The following is a 21,481-nucleotide window of genomic DNA, read 5'->3' on the forward strand; positions in this document are numbered from 1 at the left end:
CAGGACCCAACAGTGGTGCATTCCTTCTCCAGGCGCTACCTGGAGTGGAGGACCCTAAAAGAACTGTTCGACTCCCCGATAGAGTGGTGGGAGATGGTTAAGGCCAGGACAAAGGGCTACTTCGGGTCAGTCGGAAGGAGGAAAGCGGCAGAACAGAGGGCCAGGTTTCAACACCACAACGCGGCCCTCCAACGCCTAAGTCTCCTACAACTGGGTGGTCTGGATGTGGCCCGAGAACTGGCTGAGACCAAACAACACCTTGCCACCCTCTACCGGGAGCAACAACAAAAGAAACAGTTCAGGGAAAAACTCCAGGGCCTGGAGGAGGAGGAGAAATGCACACGCCACTTCTTCCGCAAGGCACGGTCAAAACACAAGCCTATCCTGTCCCTATACGACACCAATGGGGACACCGTGTCAGACAGAGGCAACATCCCGGGGGTGGCAAGAGAGTTCTACGAGAGTCTCTACAACATCAAGACAACCGACGAGACTCTCATGGCCACCTTCCTGGATGGTCTGGACCGGGTCCCCGAGGGTGGTGAGAGTGAGAACCCAGAGCTGACCACGGAGGAGCTCACCCGGGCCGTGCACTCCTTGAATACACACAAGGCCCCTGGACCGGATGGGATCCCAGCAGAGTTCTACAAGACTCTCTGGGATCTCCTCAAGGAGGACTTGGCGGAGGTCTTCAAAGCCGTCTACAGGGAAGGGAGGCTTGGAGAGTCAATGAGACAGAGTACGGTCACACTGATCCCCAAGAAAGGGGACCTCAAGGACCTCCGGAACTGGCGCCCCATCAATCTCCTCCCAGTGGACTATAAAATTATGACAAAAGCCCTCACCCAACGGTTTCAAACCCTCCTCCCCTCAGTTATAGCCCCTGACCAAACCTGTAGCGTCCCCGGTAGGTCCATCAACGACAACCTGCTCCTGGTGAGAGACCTCATCCTGCACTCCCAGGAGCGGAGGTCCCCTTTAGGCCTTCTCAGCCTGGATCAGGAGAAGGCCTTTGACAGGGTTAGCCATGGTTTCCTGCAGAGGGTGCTGAGGGGCATGAACTTCCCCCAGCACCTGCTCAACTGGACCGAACTCTGCTACAACAACATCACGAGCAGAGTTCGGATCAACAACCAGTTGACAGACCCCTTCCCCATCAAAGCTGGAGTACGGCAGGGATGCCCCTTGGCCCCTCTACTGTACGTCATCTACCTGGAGCCGTTCCTACGGAAGATCAGGAGCTCCCCCAACATCATGGGCTACCCTCTACCAGGGGCCCGGGGGGAGAGGCTCAAGGTGGTGGCGTACATGGACGACATTACCATCGTCGGCACAGATAGTCGCTCCATTTCCACAGCAACGAAAGTGGTGGAGGACTACTGTGCAGCCACTGGCGCCCTGATCAATAGGGGTAAGTGTGAGCTGTTTCTGTCGCAGCACTGGCAGGAGAACCTGGCAACCTCCTTCCCTGTAAAGACGGAAAACATTAAGCTGCTGGGGATCACCTACCAGAAAGATGGAGGAGCCTCCGGCAGCTGGAAGGAGACCATCCGCCAGGTCCAAAAGAAGATCTGTGAGTGGAGTGCACGGCCTCTCACAATGACAGGCAAGATCCTGGTCCTGAAGGCTATTGTTCTTCCCATTCTCCTTTAACTGGGCAGGGTGTTTCCCCCAGACAGAGCAGTATCCAAAACCATCGAAAGGATCATGTTTACCTTTGTCTGGGGGAGCCAGATGGAAAAACTAAAACGCACCACCCTGTACAAAACAGTGGAGAATGGGGGAAAAGGGGTCCCAGACATCCTAAACATCATTAGGGCACAGGGACTCTCCAACCTCATCAACAACATCAACAACAAAGATAGGAAAGCCAGGTTCTTTGAAATATACTATGCCACACCCATCCTCCGGACACTCAGGGTGACCGCATCAATAAATCACACTGTGCCCTACAGCTGGGACCCCCCTCCAGTCTACAAGATATGGAGGGACTTTGCCTTCAAGACAGGATTGTCCGCGGCTGGGCTGGCCTCATGGAAATACAAAGACATTATGACCTTCATAAGGTCGAAGGAAACCATTACTCACCCCAAGGCCAGCACAGCCGTGGACTCCAAACAGGTATGGAAAAACATTAATCATAAATGTACTAACAATAAACAAAAAGACATTGCCTGGATGGCTGCTCATGGTTGTCTCCCCACTAGGGAATTCTTGCATAGGCGGCACATCGCAACGACTGAGAAATGCCCCCACGGATGCACGGACACAGAACACATTAACCACCTGTTCTGGGAGTGCTCCGTGGCCAGGCGGGTCTGGGCCCTGTTTGTTCCCTCTGTCTCCCTAAACAGCCTGCTGACCCTGCCCCGCTTGACGAGCGAGAACATCCTGTATGGTCCTCCCGGGGGGTGCACAACCCCCCAACTACAACAACAGTGGAGGATCATCAGCGCCGTCAAGCAGGTACTCTGGGAGACGAGGAACATCAGGGTCTATCAGAAACAGAGCGTCCACCTGACAACCCTGAGGAGGAGAATCACCCTCTGCCTCAGGGACCATGCTATTGTTGACTTTAAAAATAACCCGGATCAAGCAAGAGCGGTGTGGGGGGTGGAGAGATGGAAGGACGTCATCCTCTAAATCCCCCCCCCATGCCGCGCCGCATCGCCCAACCCCCCCCCACTCCGGGCCTACCTCACTACACCACCAGTTCCTGCACTATCACCTTCACCACCGTTCCAGCACAAGCCCTGGTCAGCAGTATCACCATCACAAGGACCAGGAGAGGAGCAGCGCACAACACCAACAGGGAAGTTTACTGCACCTTCCACCACCTACACATGTACACAGCACTGACCCACTTCCTACCCTCACCAGAATATCACCACACACAACCCACAGCCGAACCAGCCGTCTCTGCCAGCACCACCAGCACCAGGATGACCAACACCACTGGGTCACAGGGAAGTACTGATCACCCGCCTGACACCAAAATGCACACTACACAAACCATGCACACCTCCCTTCTCTCACTCCTGTATCTTTTCAGGCACATGTCATATCCAGCTCTGACACCTACCCAGGCTTCCAGACCCAGGAGCAGAGACCGGCGGGAACCACCACGTCACCCCAGCACCAACCCCAGGTTCCAACTCAGCGACCCCAAACCCCCTGTTCCGGGCCCCCCCCCCCCAACTCCAGGCCCCCAGCTACAGGCCCAGTCCCCTACCCGCCAACCCCCAACCCCCAGCCCGGAACAAGCTGAGAAGAGCCAGGGAGCTTTTTCCCTGGATAAGCTGTGTACAGGTTTTTCGCCTCTGCTTGCCTGCCATGCGCCGAGCTCTCTGGGCCTCTCCTCGGGGGCCTCCGGTCGGCCTGCGTGCTCGATCTGCTCCGCCGCTGGGGCGCCTGGTCCGGCTAGCCTCGTGAAGGGCTACAGGAGTCTGAGCCTGGTGGGCTGGGCCGGATGCGCCGGTGGTGGGGCGGGTCGGGTGAGTCGGGTGTGTGGGGTCCCTCGGGGGAGGGAGGTGGGGGAGCCACGGCTTTGCACTGGTGGGCAAACTGGATAGTAGTCGCTCTACAACTAGAGGGCTGCAGGGGAATTTTTTTCCCGGATGCACAGCGAACAGGTTTTTTACCCCTGCCTCCTACCGACACTGGAACCTGGACACTGAACACTGAACACTGAACATTACACTACACTGGACAATACACTGAACACTGAGCACTTTAGTTAGTTTAATGTTGGTTGTTGTTGAATGTAATGTCTTAAATGTCTGATTGTTTGATTAATTGATTGTATATACGGTGTTGTGTTTTTATAAAAACCAATAAAAAACACCTTACTAGAGACTTCTATTAAAGCTAGTCTCCGGTGGGGTGTGGGTTTTTGTGTTTTTTTGAGAAATCTAGGGTTTTTCCTTTTTCCTCACTAGGCTCTATGCCCCTCCTTTTTTTCTATTCTTGGTCGGGGAGCACGTCTTCTCAGTAGGTGGCTTGTCCGCTGCTGGGAGGTGGCTCCCCCGACCCACCCCCCCTCTTTGAGCGGAACAGGCCGGGATCCGAGAGGAGCTGCCGGAGACCCGCGACTCTTCCAGTAGGTGGCCTTTTCACCACTGGGGCAGTTCGGCCGCTGGGCAGCCCCCCTCCAAAGAGCGGAAAGGCCGGACCCCGAGAGGAGCTTCCAAAGACCGCGACTCTTCCAGTAGGTGACCAGTAGGTGGCCTGCCCGCCACTGGAGCCACTGGAGCACGAGTTCGGCCCCTGGGCAGCCCCCCTCCAAAGAGCGGAAAGGCCGGACCCCGAGAGGAGCTTCCAAAGACCGCGACTCTTCCAGTAGGTGACCAGTAGGTGGCCTGCCCGCCACTGGAGCCACTGGAGCACGAGTTCGGCCCCTGGGCAGCCCCCCTCCAAAGAGCGGACAGGCCGGACCCCGAGAGGAGCTTCCAAAGACCGCGACTCTTTCAGTAGGTGGCCTGCCCGCCACTGGAGCACGAGTTCGGCCCCTGGGCAGCCCCCCTCAAAAGAGCGGAAAGGCCGGACCCCGAGAGGAGCTTCCGAAGACCTCGACTCTCCCAAGCACGCCAGAGGTGAGAGAGGGCCCAACACCCACCAGCCGACCCAGCTGAGCCAGTGGACCCCAACCAGACCAGGAGGGAGGACAACTATAACATCTAAGCTAGGAGCGAGAGGGACACAGGGGAGTGCTTTCAAGACCGTAGGTCTTTGGCCACCTGGTGTCCCCACTCGCTCTCAGGTGTCCCTCTTTTGTCCCCAGACGGGAACCCAGTTCCAGACCCAAGCCAGAGTCCAAAATCTGCCGTGAGGACCTGAGAGGAACAACACCCCTAACCTAACGGCAAGTACCCTATTCCCCCCCCCAAAAAATTATCTACAACCTCCCCCTAACCCTATTCCTCTCCCTCCTTCCTCCCTGATCCCCCACCCCCCCCACCCCACTCCAACGATGAACCCCGGAGCGATGCGGCGCTACAACGCCGTCAGGTTGACGCTCAACCCAACTGAGGAGGCTGCCATGGATGGAGCCCCCCAACAGAAGACTGCCAGACCAGTAACAACGATGACCCGCCTGGAATTCAGCAGGGCGGTTCTACAGAGAGGTATGGGCTTTGTGCCGTCTGATCTAAACTGCCTGGTGAAGCCCCCTGGGCCGAATGAATGTTTTGAAGTTAGCTTTAAAACCCCCCAACTGTTAGAGGAATTCTGGACCTTTCATAGGATTAATGAACACAAACCCCCACTTAACCGTTTTACAGCCCACCCACTAACGGATTTAGAATCAAAAGTGGTCACAATTCAATTCCACAATGAGGTGATTCAGGAATATGATATTGAGGTGTGGCTACACCGTCATGCCACCCTTAAATCGGGGGCCCGGATGGTCCTGGATGAAGACGGAGTGTGGACGGGGGCCAAGAAATGGCTGGTGCAACTCCGTCCGGACCCGGAGGGGATAGGCGGAGTCCAACATATCCCCAGCACCATCAACCTGGGGAACAACAGGGGCTCCGTCTACTACTACGGTATGCCGAAGCTCTGCAGGAACTGCGGCCAATTGGGCCATCTGGCAGCGGCCTGCAAGGCCGTGGTATGTAAAATCTGCCGCCAAGACCACCCGACGTCGGAGTGCACCACGACCAGACCTTGCAACCTGTGCGGGGGACAGGGGCATCTTTACCGTGACTGCCCAAGTTCCTATGCAAGTAGAGCCCGGGGCTATAAATCCAACCAACCACCACCCCAACCCCCACCCCCACCCCAACCCACACCCCCACCCCCACCCCAACCCCCACCCCAACCCCCACCCCAACCCACACCCCAACCCACACCCAACATGGAGGAAGAGAAGGGAGAGACGGAGGAGGACCGGCGCCCGAGCGATGGAGGGGACGATCAGAGCTCGAGCGACGGAGAAGGAGAAGGAGAGGAACCAACCGTCCCAGCACCCCCTACAGACAACCTCAACACCCACCCCCTCCTAAACCCCATGGCCACCTCCACCCCCTGCAAAAACACCATGAAGGGGGAGCCGGCCTCTATTGAGATAGCCACCAGCAGCACACCGCAGATCCACCTCCCCTCCCAATCAGACAGTGAAAATGACTGGAGCTTGGCTCAACCAAAACGCAAAAGACCACAAAAAAAGGCAATCCGGAAAAAACCAGACAAAAAGACTACTCCAGAACCCAAACCCCAACGCCATACAGGTAAGCCGGCTCCCCCCCCCAAACCCTTCTCCCCACCCTCTTCCTCTCTCCAGTCATCACATGCTCCTCACCCTGCACAGCCCACCAGCCACCCCCAGTCCATGCTCACCGGACCGTACGGGCCACCGAAAATCACCTCATCAACAACACAGATGAGGGGGCCACCAGGCAGTCAGAGGGGAGACAACCCCCACACCATGAGCAGCCAAGGGGAGGTACCACACTATCTGGCCCCCAACGACCCATTGGAGGGCCTCAACCTCATGTGCAATAGCTTAGCAAAAATTGGAACAAACCAAATCCAAGAACCATGAGGATAACAATCTCATCTCTCAACACCAGAAGCCTCCGGCAACCAGACAAACGGGAGGTCGTCTACCAGTACATCACCCAACATCAGTCAGACATGTATATCCTCCAGGAGTGCGCCATCCCATTCAAGGAGATGGACGCCACCCTGGAGGAGGAATGGACACGGGGGGACTCTCTCTGGTCAGGCTCAAACATTGATAGAGCTGATGGGGTCGGCATTTTGGTGGCCAACCCTTTTCTGCAGACCAAAAAGGGGGAGGTTGTAGAGAGCGGGCGAATTCTGGTTCTGGACCTAGAGATCCAGGGTTCGCCGCTGAGGGTCATCAATGTGTACGGCCCAACCAACGTGGCCAAGAGAGTCTCCCTTTTCAAGAAACTTCGGTCTCTCCTCCTCATCCCCACACCAGTCCTAGTGGGGGGAGATTTCAACTGTGCCCTCCGGGATGAGGACCGCAGCAGGCCCAGGAGAGACCGATCCACTACAGAACTTCAGTCCATCATAGACGACTTCCAACTGGTAGACGCCGGTGGCACCTCCCCGCCGACACACACAAGGGTGAGTTCCTCCGGGAATTCTTCCTCCAGGATAGACATGTTCTTGCTCTCGCCAGGTCTGAGGATGGGAACCCTGACCAGCCAGGCGGCCCACTTCTCGGACCACAGGATGTTGACAGTGTCCCTGGAATGGGATGGCCAAACAAGAGCGGGTAGGGGTACCTGGAGGATGAATACATCGATCCTTCAGGACCCAACAGTGGTGCATTCCTTCTCCAGGCGCTACCTGGAGTGGAGGACCCTAAAAGAACTGTTCGACTCCCCGATAGAGTGGTGGGAGATGGTTAAGGCCAGGACAAAGGGCTACTTCGGGTCAGTCGGAAGGAGGAAAGCGGCAGAACAGAGGGCCAGGTTTCAACACCACAACGCGGCCCTCCAACGCCTAAGTCTCCTACAACTGGGTGGTCTGGATGTGGCCCGAGAACTGGCTGAGACCAAACAACACCTTGCCACCCTCTACCGGGAGCAACAACAAAAGAAACAGTTCAGGGAAAAACTCCAGGGCCTGGAGGAGGAGGAGAAATGCACACGCCACTTCTTCCGCAAGGCACGGTCAAAACACAAGCCTATCCTGTCCCTATACGACACCAATGGGGACACCGTGTCAGACAGAGGCAACATCCCGGGGGTGGCAAGAGAGTTCTACGAGAGTCTCTACAACATCAAGACAACCGACGAGACTCTCATGGCCACCTTCCTGGATGGTCTGGACCGGGTCCCCGAGGGTGGTGAGAGTGAGAACCCAGAGCTGACCACGGAGGAGCTCACCCGGGCCGTGCACTCCTTGAATACACACAAGGCCCCTGGACCGGATGGGATCCCAGCAGAGTTCTACAAGACTCTCTGGGATCTCCTCAAGGAGGACTTGGCGGAGGTCTTCAAAGCCGTCTACAGGGAAGGGAGGCTTGGAGAGTCAATGAGACAGAGTACGGTCACACTGATCCCCAAGAAAGGGGACCTCAAGGACCTCCGGAACTGGCGCCCCATCAATCTCCTCCCAGTGGACTATAAAATTATGACAAAAGCCCTCACCCAACGGTTTCAAACCCTCCTCCCCTCAGTTATAGCCCCTGACCAGACCTGTAGCGTCCCCGGTAGGTCCATCAACGACAACTTGCTCCTGGTGAGAGACCTCATCCTGCACTCCCAGGAGCGGAGGTCCCCTTTAGGCCTTCTCAGCCTGGATCAGGAGAAGGCCTTTGACAGGGTTAGCCATGGTTTCCTGCAGAGGGTGCTGAGAGGCATGAACTTCCCCCAGCACCTGCTCAACTGGACCGAACTCTGCTACAACAACATCACGAGCAGAGTTCGGATCAACAACCAGTTGACAGACCCCTTCCCCATCAAAGCTGGAGTACGGCAGGGATGCCCCTTGGCCCCTCTACTGTACGTCATCTACCTGGAGCCGTTCCTACGGAAGATCAGGAGCTCCCCCAACATCATGGGCTACCCTCTACCAGGGGCCCGGGGGGAGAGGCTCAAGGTGGTGGCGTACATGGACGACATTACCATCGTCGGCACGGATAGTCGCTCCATTTCCACAGCAACGAAAGTGGTGGAGGACTACTGTGCAGCCACTGGCGCCCTGATCAATAGGGGTAAGTGTGAGCTGTTTCTGTCGCAGCACTGGCAGGAGAACCTGGCAACCTCCTTCCCTGTAAAGACGGAAAACATTAAGCTGCTGGGGATCACCTACCAGAAAGATGGAGGAGCCTCCGGCAGCTGGAAGGAGACCATCCGCCAGGTCCAAAAGAAGATCTGTGAGTGGAGTGCACGGCCTCTCACAATGACAGGCAAGATCCTGGTCCTGAAGGCTATTGTTCTTCCCATTCTCCTTTACCTGGGCAGGGTGTTTCCCCCAGACAGAGCAGTATCCAAAACCATCGAAAGGATCATGTTTACCTTTGTCTGGGGGAGCCAGATGGAAAAACTAAAACGCACCACCCTGTACAAAACAGTGGAGAATGGGGGGAAAGGGGTCCCAGACATCCTAAACATCATTAGGGCACAGGGACTCTCCAACCTCATCAACAACATCAACAACAAAGATAGGAAAGCCAGGTTCTTTGAAATATACTATGCCACACCCATCCTCCGGACACTCAGGGTGACCGCATCAATAAATCACACTGTGCCCTACAGCTGGGACCCCCCTCCTGTCTACAAGATATGGAGGGACTTTGCCTTCAAGACAGGATTGTCCGCGGCTGGGCTGGCCTCATGGAAATACAAAGACATTATGACCTTCATAAGGTCGAAGGAAACCATTACTCACCCCAAGGCCAGCACAGCCGTGGACTCCAAACAGGTATGGAAAAACATTAATCATAAATGTACTAACAATAAACAAAAAGACATTGCCTGGATGGCTGCTCATGGTTGTCTCCCCACTAGGGAATTCTTGCATAGGCGGCACATCGCAACGACTGAGAAATGCCCCCACGGATGCACGGACACAGAACACATTAACCACCTGTTCTGTGAGTGCCCCGTGGCCAGGCGGGTCTGGGCCCTGTTGGTTCCCTCTGTCTCCCTAAACAGCCTGCTGACCCTGCCCCGCTTGACGGGCGAGAACATCCTGTATGGTCCTCCCGGGGGGTGCACAACCCCCCAACTACAACAACAGTGGAGGATCATCAGCGCCGTCAAGCAGGTACTCTGGGAGACGAGGAACATCAGGGTCTATCAGAAACAGAGCGTCCACCTGACAACCCTGAGGAGGAGAATCACCCTCTGCCTCAGGGACCATGCTATTGTTGACTTTAAAAATAACCCGGATCAAGCAAGAGCGGTGTGGGGGGTGGAGAGATGGAAGGACGTCATCCTCTAAACCCCCCCCCATGCCGCGCCGCATCGACCAACCCCCCCCCACCCCGGGCCTACCTCACTACACCACCAGTTCCTGCACTATCACCTTCACCACCGTTCCAGCACAAGCCCTGGTCAGCAGTATCACCATCACAAGGACCAGGAGAGGAGCAGCGCACAACACCAACAGGGAAGTTTACTGCACCTTCCACCACCTACACATGTACACAGCACTGACCCACTTCCTACCTTCACCAGAATATCACCACACACAACCCACAGCCGAACCAGCCGTCTCTGCCAGCACCACCAGCACCAGGATGACCAACACCACTGGGTCACAGGGAAGTACTGATCACCCGCCTGACACAAAAATGCACACTACACAAACCATGCACACCTCCCTTCTCTCACTCCTGTATCTTTTCAGGCACATGTCATATCCAGCTCTGACACCTACCCAGGCTTCCAGACCCAGGAGCAGAGACCGGCGGGAACCACCACGTCACCCCAGCACCAACCCCAGGTTCCAACTCAGCGACCCCAAACCCCCTGTTCCGGGCCCCCCCCCCCCAACTCCAGGCCCCCAGCTACAGGCCCAGTCCCCTACCCGCCAACCCCCAACCCCCAGCCCGGAACAAGCTGAGAAGAGCCAGGGAGCTTTTTCCCTGGATAAGCTGTGTACAGGTTTTTCGCCTCTGCTTGCCTGCCATGCGCCGAGCTCTCTGGGCCTCTCCTCGGGGGCTTCCGGTCGGCCTGCGTGCTCGATCTGCTCCGCCGCTGGGGCGCCTGGTCCGGCTAGCCTCGTGAAGGGCTACAGGAGTCTGAGCCTGGTGGGCTGGGCCGGATGCGCCGGTGGTGGGGCGGGTCGGGTGAGTCGGGTGTGTGGGGTCCCTCGGGGGAGGGAGGTGGGGGAGCCACGGCTTTGCACTGGTGGGCAAACTGGATAGTAGTCGCTCTACAACTAGAGGGCTGCAGGGGAATTTTTTTCCCGGATGCACAGCGAACAGGTTTTTTACCCCTGCCTCCTACCGACACTGGAACCTGGACACTGAACACTGAACACTGAACATTACACTACACTGGACAATACACTGAACACTGAGCACTTTAGTTAGTTTAATGTTGGTTGTTGTTGAATGTAATGTCTTAAATGTCTGATTGTTTGATTAATTGATTGTATACACGGTGTTGCGTTTTTATAAAAACCAATAAAAAACACCTTAATATCTGAAGATCTGTGAGTGGAGTGCACGGCCTCTCACAATGACAGGCAAGATCCTGGTCCTGAAGGCTATTGTTCTTCCCATTCTCCTTTACCTGGGCAGGGTGTTTCCCCCAGACAGAGCAGTATCCAAAACCATCGAAAGGATCATGTTTACCTTTGTCTGGGGGAGCCAGATGGAAAAACTAAAACGCACCACCCTGTACAAAACAGTGGAGAATGGGGGGAAAGGGGTCCCAGACATCCTAAACATCATTAGGGCACAGGGACTCTCCAACCTCATCAACAACATCAACAACAAAGATAGGAAAGCCAGGTTCTTTGAAATATACTATGCCACACCCATCCTCCGGACACTCAGGGTGACCGCATCAATAAATCACACTGTGCCCTACAGCTGGGACCCCCCTCCTGTCTACAAGATATGGAGGGACTTTGCCTTCAAGACAGGATTGTCCGCGGCTGGGCTGGCCTCATGGAAATACAAAGACATTATGACCTTCATAAGGTCGAAGGAAACCATTACTCACCCCAAGGCCAGCACAGCCGTGGACTCCAAACAGGTATGGAAAAACATTAATCATAAATGTACTAACAATAAACAAAAAGACATTGCCTGGATGGCTGCTCATGGTTGTCTCCCCACTAGGGAATTCTTGCATAGGCGGCACATCGCAACGACTGATAAATGCCCCCACGGATGCACGGACACAGAACACATTAACCACCTGTTCTGTGAGTGCTCCGTGGCCAGGCGGGTCTGGGCCCTGTTTGTTCCCTCTGTCTCCCTAAACAGCCTGCTGACCCTGCCCCGCCTGACGGGCGATAACATCCTGTATGGTCCTCCCGGGGGGTGCACAACCCCCCAACTACAACAACAGTGGAGGATCATCAGCGCCGTCAAGCAGGTACTCTGGGAGACGAGGAACATCAGGGTCTATCAGAAACAGAGCGTCCACCTGACAACCCTGAGGAGGAGAATCACCCTCTGCCTCAGGGACCATGCTATTGTTGACTTTAAAAATAACCCGGATCAAGCAAGAGCGGTGTGGGGGGTGGAGAGATGGAAGGACGTCATCCTCTAAACCCCCCCCCATGCCGCGCCGCATCGACCAACCCCCCCCCACCCCGGGCCTACCTCACTACACCACCAGTTCCTGCATTATCACCTTCACCACTGTTCCAGCACAAGCCCTGGTCAGCAGTATCACCATCACAAGGACCAGGAGAGGAGCAGCGCACAACACCAACAGGGAAGTTTACTGCACCTTCCACCACCTACACATGTACACAGCACTGACCCACTTCCTACCCTCACCAGAATATCACCACACACAACCCACAGCCGAACCAGCCGTCTCTGCCAGCACCACCAGCACCAGGATGACCAACACCACTGGGTCACAGGGAAGTACTGATCACCCGCCTGACACCAAAATGCACACTACACAAACCATGCACACCTCCCTTCTCTCACTCCTGTATCTTTTCAGGCACATGTCATATCCAGCTCTGACACCTACCCAGGCTTCCAGACCCAGGAGCAGAGACCGGCGGGAACCACCACGTCACCCCAGCACCAACCCCAGGTTCCAACTCAGCGACCCCAAACCCCCTGTTCCGGGCCCCCCCCCCCAACTCCAGGCCCCCAGCTACAGGCCCAGTCCCCTACCCGCCAACCCCCAACCCCCAGCCCGGAACAAGCTGAGAAGAGCCAGGGAGCTTTTTCCCTGGATAAGCTGTGTACAGGTTTTTCGCCTCTGCTTGCCTGCCATGCGCCGAGCTCTCTGGGCCTCTCCTCAGGGGCCTCCGGTCGGCCTGCGTGCTCGATCTGCTCCGCCGCTGGGGCGCCTGGTCCGGCTAGCCTCGTGAAGGGCTACAGGAGTCTGAGCCTGGTGGGCTGGGCCGGATGCGCCGGTGGTGGGGCGGGTCGGGTGAGTCGGGTGTGTGGGGTCCCTCGGGGGAGGGAGGTGGGGGAGCCACGGCTTTGCACTGGTGGGCAAACTGGATAGTAGTCGCTCTACAACTAGAGGGCTGCAGGGGAATTTTTTTCCCGGATGCACAGCGAACAGGTTTTTTACCCCTGCCTCCTACCGACACTGGAACCTGGACACTGAACACTGAACACTGAACATTACACTACACTGGACAATACACTGAACACTGAGCACTTTAGTTAGTTTAATGTTGGTTGTTGTTGAATGTAATGTCTTAAATGTCTGATTGTTTGATTAATTGATTGCATATACGGTGTTGTGTTTTTATAAAAACCAATAAAAAACACCTGTTCTTATCAGTTTAATATCTGATACGTCCCCTACCCGGGGACCATATATTAAATTGATTTTTGCAACAGGGAGCTGGAATCGGGGCTTGCTCCGTCCACTCCACGCATCGACCTGGTATTGCAGTACATCCAGGAACGGTGCACTCCTATCTCATGTGAAGAAGAAGAAGAAGAAGAAGAAGAAGAAGAAGAAGAAGAAGAAGAAGAAGAAGAAGAAGAAGAAGAAGAAGAAGAAGAAGAAGAAGAAGAAGAAGAAGAAGAAGAAGAAGAAGAAGAATTAATTTTTAATTTAAAAAAAAATTATAGAAGAGAAGAAGAACTCAAGGGCACACTAGTAGTGGTGTTTCAGGCGGGATTTGAACTCACAACCTTCCGATCACAAGTCCAACTCACTATCCACTAGACCACAACTACCCACAAAAAACGCACAAGCCTTTCGCCTTTTACTAAAGACTTCTGTGGAGAGGAACACTTACGAGTTCAAGCTATTTTTGGCAGGCTCTGCGTCTAGCTGAGCCCATATCCGTGTTTCAAGGTAAGCCAGGTGGGGGTCACAGGTCACAGGTCAACCCAGCTTTCACACTTTGACCTTAATGGCGGCGGAGGTGGGCGCGGTTCCATTTATGGGTTATCGCTTCTCGGCCTTTTGGCTAAGATCAAGTGTAGTATCTGTTCTCACCAGTGAGCAGATTTCTGTAACTTGCAAAGGCAAAAATCAAGTGTTGTATCTTGATTCTGCCGGGACTCATCTTTACCGTGACTGCCCAAGTTCCTATGCAAGTAGAGCCTGGGGCTATAAATCCAACCAACCACCACCCCAACCCCCACCCCCACCCCCACCCCAACCCTTTCCTGCAGACCAAAAAGGGGGAGGTTGTAGAGAGCGGGCGAATCCTGGTTCTGGACCTAGAGATCCAGGGTTCGCCGCTGAGGGTCATCAATGTGTACGGCCCAACCAACGTGGCCAAGAGAGTCTCCCTTTTCAAGAAACTTCGGTCTCTCCTCCTCATCCCCACACCAGTCCTAGTGGGGGGAGATTTCAACTGTGCCGTCCGGGATGAGGACCGCAGCAGGCCCAGGAGAGACCGATCCACTACAGAACTTCAGTCCATCATAGACGACTTTCAACTGGTAGACGCCGGTGGCACCTCCCCGCCGACACACACAAGGGTGAGTTCCTCCGGGAATTCTTCCTCCAGGATAGACATGTTCTTGCTCTCGCCAGGTCTGAGGATGGGAACCCTGACCAGCCAGGCGGCCCACTTCTCGGACCACAGGATGTTGACAGTGTCCCTGGAATGGGACGGCCAAACAAGAGCGGGTAGGGGTACCTGGAGGATGAATACATCGATCCTTCAGGACCCAACAGTGGTGCATTCCTTCTCCAGGCGCTACCTGGAGTGGAGGACCCTAAAAGAACTGTTCGACTCCCCGATAGAGTGGTGGGAGATGGTTAAGGCCAGGACAAAGGGCTACTTCGGGTCAGTCGGAAGGAGGAAAGCGGCAGAACAGAGGGCCAGGTTTCAACACCACAACGCGGCCCTCCAACGCCTGAGTCTCCTACAGCTGGGTGGTCTGGATGTGGCCCGAGAACTGGCCGAGACCAAACAACACCTTGCCACCCTCTACCGGGAGCAACAACAAAAGAAACAGTTCAGGGAAAAACTCCAGGGCCTGGAGGAGGAGGAGAAATGCACACGCCACTTCTTCCGCAAGGCACGGTCAAAACACAAGCCTATCCTGTCCCTATACGACACCAATGGGGACACCGTGTCAGACAGAGGCAACATCCCGGGGGTGGCAAGAGAGTTCTACGAGAGTCTCTACAACATCAAGACAACTGACGAGACTCTCATGGCCACCTTCCTGGATGGTCTGGACCGGGTCCCCGAGGGTGGTGAGAGTGAGAACCCAGAGCTGACCACGGAGGAGCTCACCCGGGCCGTGCACTCCTTGAATACACACAAGGCCCCTGGACCGGATGGGATCCCAGCAGAGTTCTACAAGACTCTCTGGGATCTCCTCAAGGAGGACTTGGCGGAGGTCTTCAAAGACGTCTACAGGGAAGGGAGGCTTGGAGAGTCAATGAGACAGAGTACGGTCACACTGATCCCCAAGAAAGGGGACCTCAAGGACCTCCGGAACTGGCGCCCCATTAATCTCCTCCCAGTGGACTATAAAATCATGACAAAAGCCCTCACCCAACGGTTTCAAACCCTCCTCCCCTCAGTTATAGCCCCTGACCAAACCTGTAGCGTCCCCGGTAGGTCCATCAACGACAACCTGCTCCTGGTGAGAGACCTCATCCTGCACTCCCAGGAGCGGAGGTCCCCTTTAGGCCTTCTCAGCCTGGATCAGGAGAAGGCCTTTGACAGGGTTAGCCATGGTTTCCTGCGGAGGGTGCTGAGAGGCATGAACTTCCCCCAGCACCTGCTCAACTGGACCGAACTCTGCTACAACAACATCACGAGCAGAGTTCGGATCAACAACCAGTTGACAGACCCCTTCCCCATCAAAGCTGGAGTACGGCAGGGATGCCCCTTGGCCCCTCTACTGTACGTCATCTACCTGGAGCCGTTCCTACGGAAGATCAGGAGCTCCCCCAACATCATGGGCTACCCTCTACCAGGGGCCCGGGGGGAGAGGCTCAAGGTGGTGGCGTACATGGACGACATTACCATCGTCGGCACAGATAGTCGCTCCATTTCCACAGCAACGAAAGTGGTGGAGGACTACTGTGCAGCCACTGGCGCCCTGATCAATAGGGGTAAGTGTGAGCTGTTTCTGTCGCAGCACTGGCAGGAGAACCTGGCAACCTCCTTCCCTGTAAAGACGGAAAACATTAAGCTGCTGGGGATCACCTACCAGAAAGATGGAGGAGCCTCCGGCAGCTGGAAGGAGACCATCCGCCAGGTCCAAAAGAAGATCTGTGAGTGGAGTGCACGGCCTCTCACAATGACAGGCAAGATCCTGGTCCTGAAGGCTATTGTTCTTCCCATTCTCCTTTACCTGGGCAGGGTGTTTCCCCCAGACAGAGCAGTATCCAAAACCATCGAAAGGATCATGTTTACCTTTGTCTGGGGGAGCCAGATGGAAAAACTAAAACGCACCACCCTGTACAAAACAGTGGAGAATGGGGGGAAAGGGGTCCCAGACATCCTAAACATCATTAGGGCACAGGGACTCTCCAACCTCATCAACAACATCAACAACAAAGATAGGAAAGCCAGGTTCTTTGAAATATACTATGCCACACCCATCCTCCGGACACTCAGGGTGACCGCATCAATAAATCACACTGTGCCCTACAGCTGGGACCCCCCTCCAGTCTACAAGATATGGAGGGACTTTGCCTTCAAGACAGGATTGTCCGCGGCTGGGCTGGCCTCATGGAAATACAAAGACATTATGACCTTCATAAGGTCGAAGGAAACCATTACTCACCCCAAGGCCAGCACAGCCGTGGACTCCAAACAGGTATGGAAAAACATTAATCATAAATGTACTAACAATAAACAAAAAGACATTGCCTGGATGGCTGCTCATGGTTGTCTCCCCACTAGGGAATTCTTGCATAGGCGGCACATCGCAACGACTGAGAAATGCCCCCACGGATGCACGGACACAGAACACATTAACCACCTGTTCTGTGAGTGCTCCGTGGCCAGGCGGGTCTGGGCCCTGTTTGTTCCCTCTGTCTCCCTAAACAGCCTGCTGACCCTGCCCCGCTTGACGGGCGAGAACATCCTGTATGGTCCTCCGGGGGGGTGCACAACCCCCCATCTACAACAACAGTGGAGGATCATCAGCGCCGTCAAGCAGGTACTCTGGGAGACGAGGAACATCAGGGTCTATCAGAAACAGAGCGTCCACCTGACAACCCTGAGGAGGAGAATCACCCTCTTCCTCAGGGACCATGCTATGGTTGACTTTAAAAATAACCCGGATCAAGCAAGAGCGGTGTGGGGGGTGGAGAGATGGAAGGACGTCATCCTCTAAACCGCCCCCCATGCCGCGCCGCATCGCCCAACCCCCCCCCACCCCGGGCCTACCTCACTACACCACCAGTTCCTGCACTATCACCTTCACCACCGTTCCAGCACAAGCCCTGGTCAGCAGTATCACCATCACAAGGACCAGGAGAGGAGCAGCGCACAACACCAACAGGGAAGTTTACTGCACCTTCCACCACCTACACATGTACACAGCACTGACCCACTTCCTACCCTCACCAGAATATCACCACACACAACCCACAGCCGAACCAGCCGTCTCTGCCAGCACCACCAGCACCAGGATGACCAACACCACTGGGTCACAGGGAAGTACTGATCACCCGCCTGACACCAAAATGCACACTACACAAACCATGCACACCTCCCTTCTCTCACTCCTGTATCTTTTCAGGCACATGTCATATCCAGCTCTGACACCTACCCAGGCTTCCAGACCCAGGAGCAGAGACCGGCGGGAACCACGACGTCACCCCAGCACCAACCCCAGGTTCCAACTCAGCGACCCCAAACCCCCTGTTCCGGGCCCCCCCCCCCCAACTCCAGGCCCCCAGCTACAGGCCCAGTCCCCTACCCGCCAACCCCCAACCCCCAGCCCGGAACAAGCTGAGAAGAGCCAGGGAGCTTTTTCCCTGGATAAGCTGTGTACAGGTTTTTCGCCTCTGCTTGCCTGCCATGCGCCGAGCTCTCTGGGCCTCTCCTCGGGGGCTTCCGGTCGGCCTGCGTGCTCGATCTGCTCCGCCGCTGGGGCGCCTGGTCCGGCTAGCCTCGTGAAGGGCTACAGGAGTCTGAGCCTGGTGGGCTGGGCCGGATGCGCCGGTGGTGGGGCGGGTCGGGTGAGTCGGGTGTGTGGGGTCCCTCGGGGGAGGGAGGTGGGGGAGCCACGGCTTTGCACTGGTGGGCAAACTGGATAGTAGTCGCTCTACAACTAGAGGGCTGCAGGGGAATTTTTTTCCCGGATGCACAGCGAACAGGTTTTTTACCCCTGCCTCCTACCGACACTGGAACCTGGACACTGAACACTGAACACTGAACATTACACTACACTGGACAATACACTGAACACTGAGCACTTTAGTTAGTTTAATGTTGGTTGTTGTTGAATGTAATGTCTTAAATGTCTGATTGTTTGATTAATTGATTGTATACACGGTGTTGCGTTTTTATAAAAACCAATAAAAAACACCTTGATTCTGCCGGGAAAGCAGAAAATGGATAAAGAGTCGGGCCCAAAGGCCGGAATGGTTAATGTGATTCGTACTATGCCCGGCAGGCCCCCTTCTGCAAAAAGTGTATGCAGACGGGTCACGGGCAGGGGGACTGCCCTGGGATGAGGTGCAGGAACTGCAACGCCAAGGACCACGTGGCAAAAGACTGCACCCAGCCCAGGGAATGCCACAGTTGTGGCATGAGAGGACACTTGTACAGGGACTGCCCAACCCGCCCTAAGCCGAAATCCTACGCCGATGCAGCAGGGGGGGCTAAGCCGAGGGACCAAGGAGCCGGAAGAGCACCGAGCGGAGGCGCCCCCAGCACCTCCACCCCCACAACCCCCCCCGCCCCCAAACCCACCCCCCCCACCCGTCCCCCCCTTCCTCCCCCCCCCTCCCCCCCTCCCCCCCCCCCCTCCCCCCCTCCCCCCCCCCCTCCTCCCCCTTCCCCCCCCGCCGCCTCTCCCCCTTCCCCCCCCCCCATCCCCCCCCCCCTCCTCCCCCCCCCGCCCCCCCAGACGGAAGGACCCGGAGAACCAACCTCCGGTAGCAGGCCCTGAGGTGGGTGAGGCCCTGGAGGCCCTGGAGGCCCTGGAGAGGGAGCTGAGTGCGGCCCGGGGGAAACAGACCCTGGATGCCCTGGAGAGGGAGCTGAATGCGCTCCTGGGGGAAGAAGACCCGCCCCAGGATTTCGTGACACCTCTGGGGGGCACGCAGCAGGAGTCGACCCCCGGGAAGCAGCGGAAGAGGCAGCGGAAGAAGGAGAAGGACAAGGAGAGGAAAGTGGACAGGGGCCGCAGCAGGAGCCGCAGCAGGAGCCGCAGTGGGAGCAGTGAGGAGAGCCCGGGTGGGGGGCCTAAGCGAGGGGGTCGTTTTGACCCGCCGCGAGTGAGTCATGTGCAATTTCTGATCGCTGGTCCCCCTGCCCGGGGGGAAGGTGGAGAGGATCTGGGGGAGAGAGGGGGGCCTCAGGCGGTTCTGAGGATGCCGGAGCCCCCTGTCTCAAGCCCTACGTGGGCAACCCAGATGGAAAGGGAGGAGGCTGCAAAAGCCATGGAGACTGACGGAATTCTTGATGAGGAGGACCTATACCCCTCGGGGTGATGTATAATGGGTTGTTGAGTTATGATTCACATTGAGAATTGTGGTTGTCGGTTTTTGTTTGCTTGTTTGTTCTTAAATTACACATTATGGATTTGGTTTTTGTTACGTTAAATGTGAGGGGTTTAAGAGACAGGGTGAAGAGGGCAGCAGTTTTTGGTTATTTATTGTCACTAGATTTCACTGTATGTTTTTTACAGGAGGTGCACTTAAGGGATGAGGGGGATGTTAGAAAATTTAAGAGGGAGTGGGGTAGGGGGGAGTCCTTTTGGAGTGTGGGGGGGGTCCACTCATCGGGTGTAGGGATTCTGTTAGGGAACAGAGAGGTGAGGGTGGAGGGTACTTTTGTGGGGATGCAGGGTAGGGTTTTAGGACTAGATATTAGTGTAGGGGAGTGTAGGTTGAGGGTAGTTGGGGTATATGGGCCACAGGTGGCACAGGGCAGGAGGGAGATGGTAGACTGCCTTGTGCCCCTGTGTGCGACTAATAGACACTTGGTGGTGGGGGGTGATTTTAATATGGAACTAGGCAGGGGGGGGGAGGGCAGCGCTAAGGCCATGGGGTTACTGATGGCTAGCTGCGGGCTTGTGGATGGGGGGCTACACACCACACCACCACTGGCGGTTCCCACCTGGCGTAACTCGCGGGGGGTCGCGAGGAGGCTTGACTATTTGTTCATACCTAGGTCTTTGGGCCCTGTGGCCGGGCAGCATTTGCCTGTGTTTTTCTCAGATCACGACGGGGTGCTCCTACGGGTAGGTGCACCAGCCTGTGTCGTCGGAAGGGGGTATTGGAAGCTAGACAGGGAGATCCTTGGTGAGCGGGGTTTTGTCGAGGCACTCACCACCTACATACATGGGCTTAAGGGCCTCAGGCCCATGTTTGTGGGGGTGGTGGAGTGGTGGGAGGAGGTGAAGGTGAGGATGGCTAAGTTTAGCAGGGATTATTGTAAGAGGAGGGAAAGAGAAGGCAGGAGGGAAGTGGAGCGGCTGCAGCGGTTGCTCGACCTCGAGTACGAGGCCGGCAACCTCGGGGGGTCGATCGACCAAGCCCGCTCCGCGGAACTCAAGGGCCGCCTCAGAGAGGCCTATGAGCGTAGGGCTAGAGCTCATTTAGAGCGCGCGCGCCAGGATTTCCTTGAGCAGGACGAGACCTGCTCAGCGGCGTTCTTTGCCTCTGTGAGGGCACGGCGCGCGCGCCAGACCCATCACGGGGTGAGAGACACTGGGGGGTCGGTGGTCAGGGAGCAGGGTCAGATGGTGCAGGCGGCCACCGAGTTTTATAGGGATTTCTTTAGGGAGAGAGAGGTAGATGAGGCTGGGGGGGAGGTTTTTTTAGCGCACCTGTCCCGGCGAGTGCCGGAGGACATCATGCAGGCGATGGAAGGCCCGATCACACTAGTGGAGGTCGAGCGGGCCCTCAAACGGATGGGGAAGGGGAAGGTGCCTGGGATGGACGGCCTGCCGGCAGAGTTTTACCTACAGTTATGGGGTATACTCGGCCCGGTGGTCGTCGAGGTTTTGACATCCGTTCTCGAGACTGGGGTCATGGGCAAGTCAATGGCCGAAGGCGTGCTCTCCCTCCTGTATAAGAAGGGGGACGCCGCCGACCTTAACAACTGGAGGCCGTTGACAATGCTGTGTGTGGACTATAAACTGTTGGCCAAGGTCATGGCTGACCGTCTGCGCGCAGCCCTTCCCTACGTCGTCCATGAGGACCAGACGTGTGGGATCGAGGGC

Source organism: Nansenia antarctica (genome assembly GCF_963989245.1).
Source record: "Nansenia antarctica genome assembly, chromosome: 3".
Classification (NCBI taxonomy): domain Eukaryota; kingdom Metazoa; phylum Chordata; class Actinopteri; order Argentiniformes; family Microstomatidae; genus Nansenia; species Nansenia antarctica.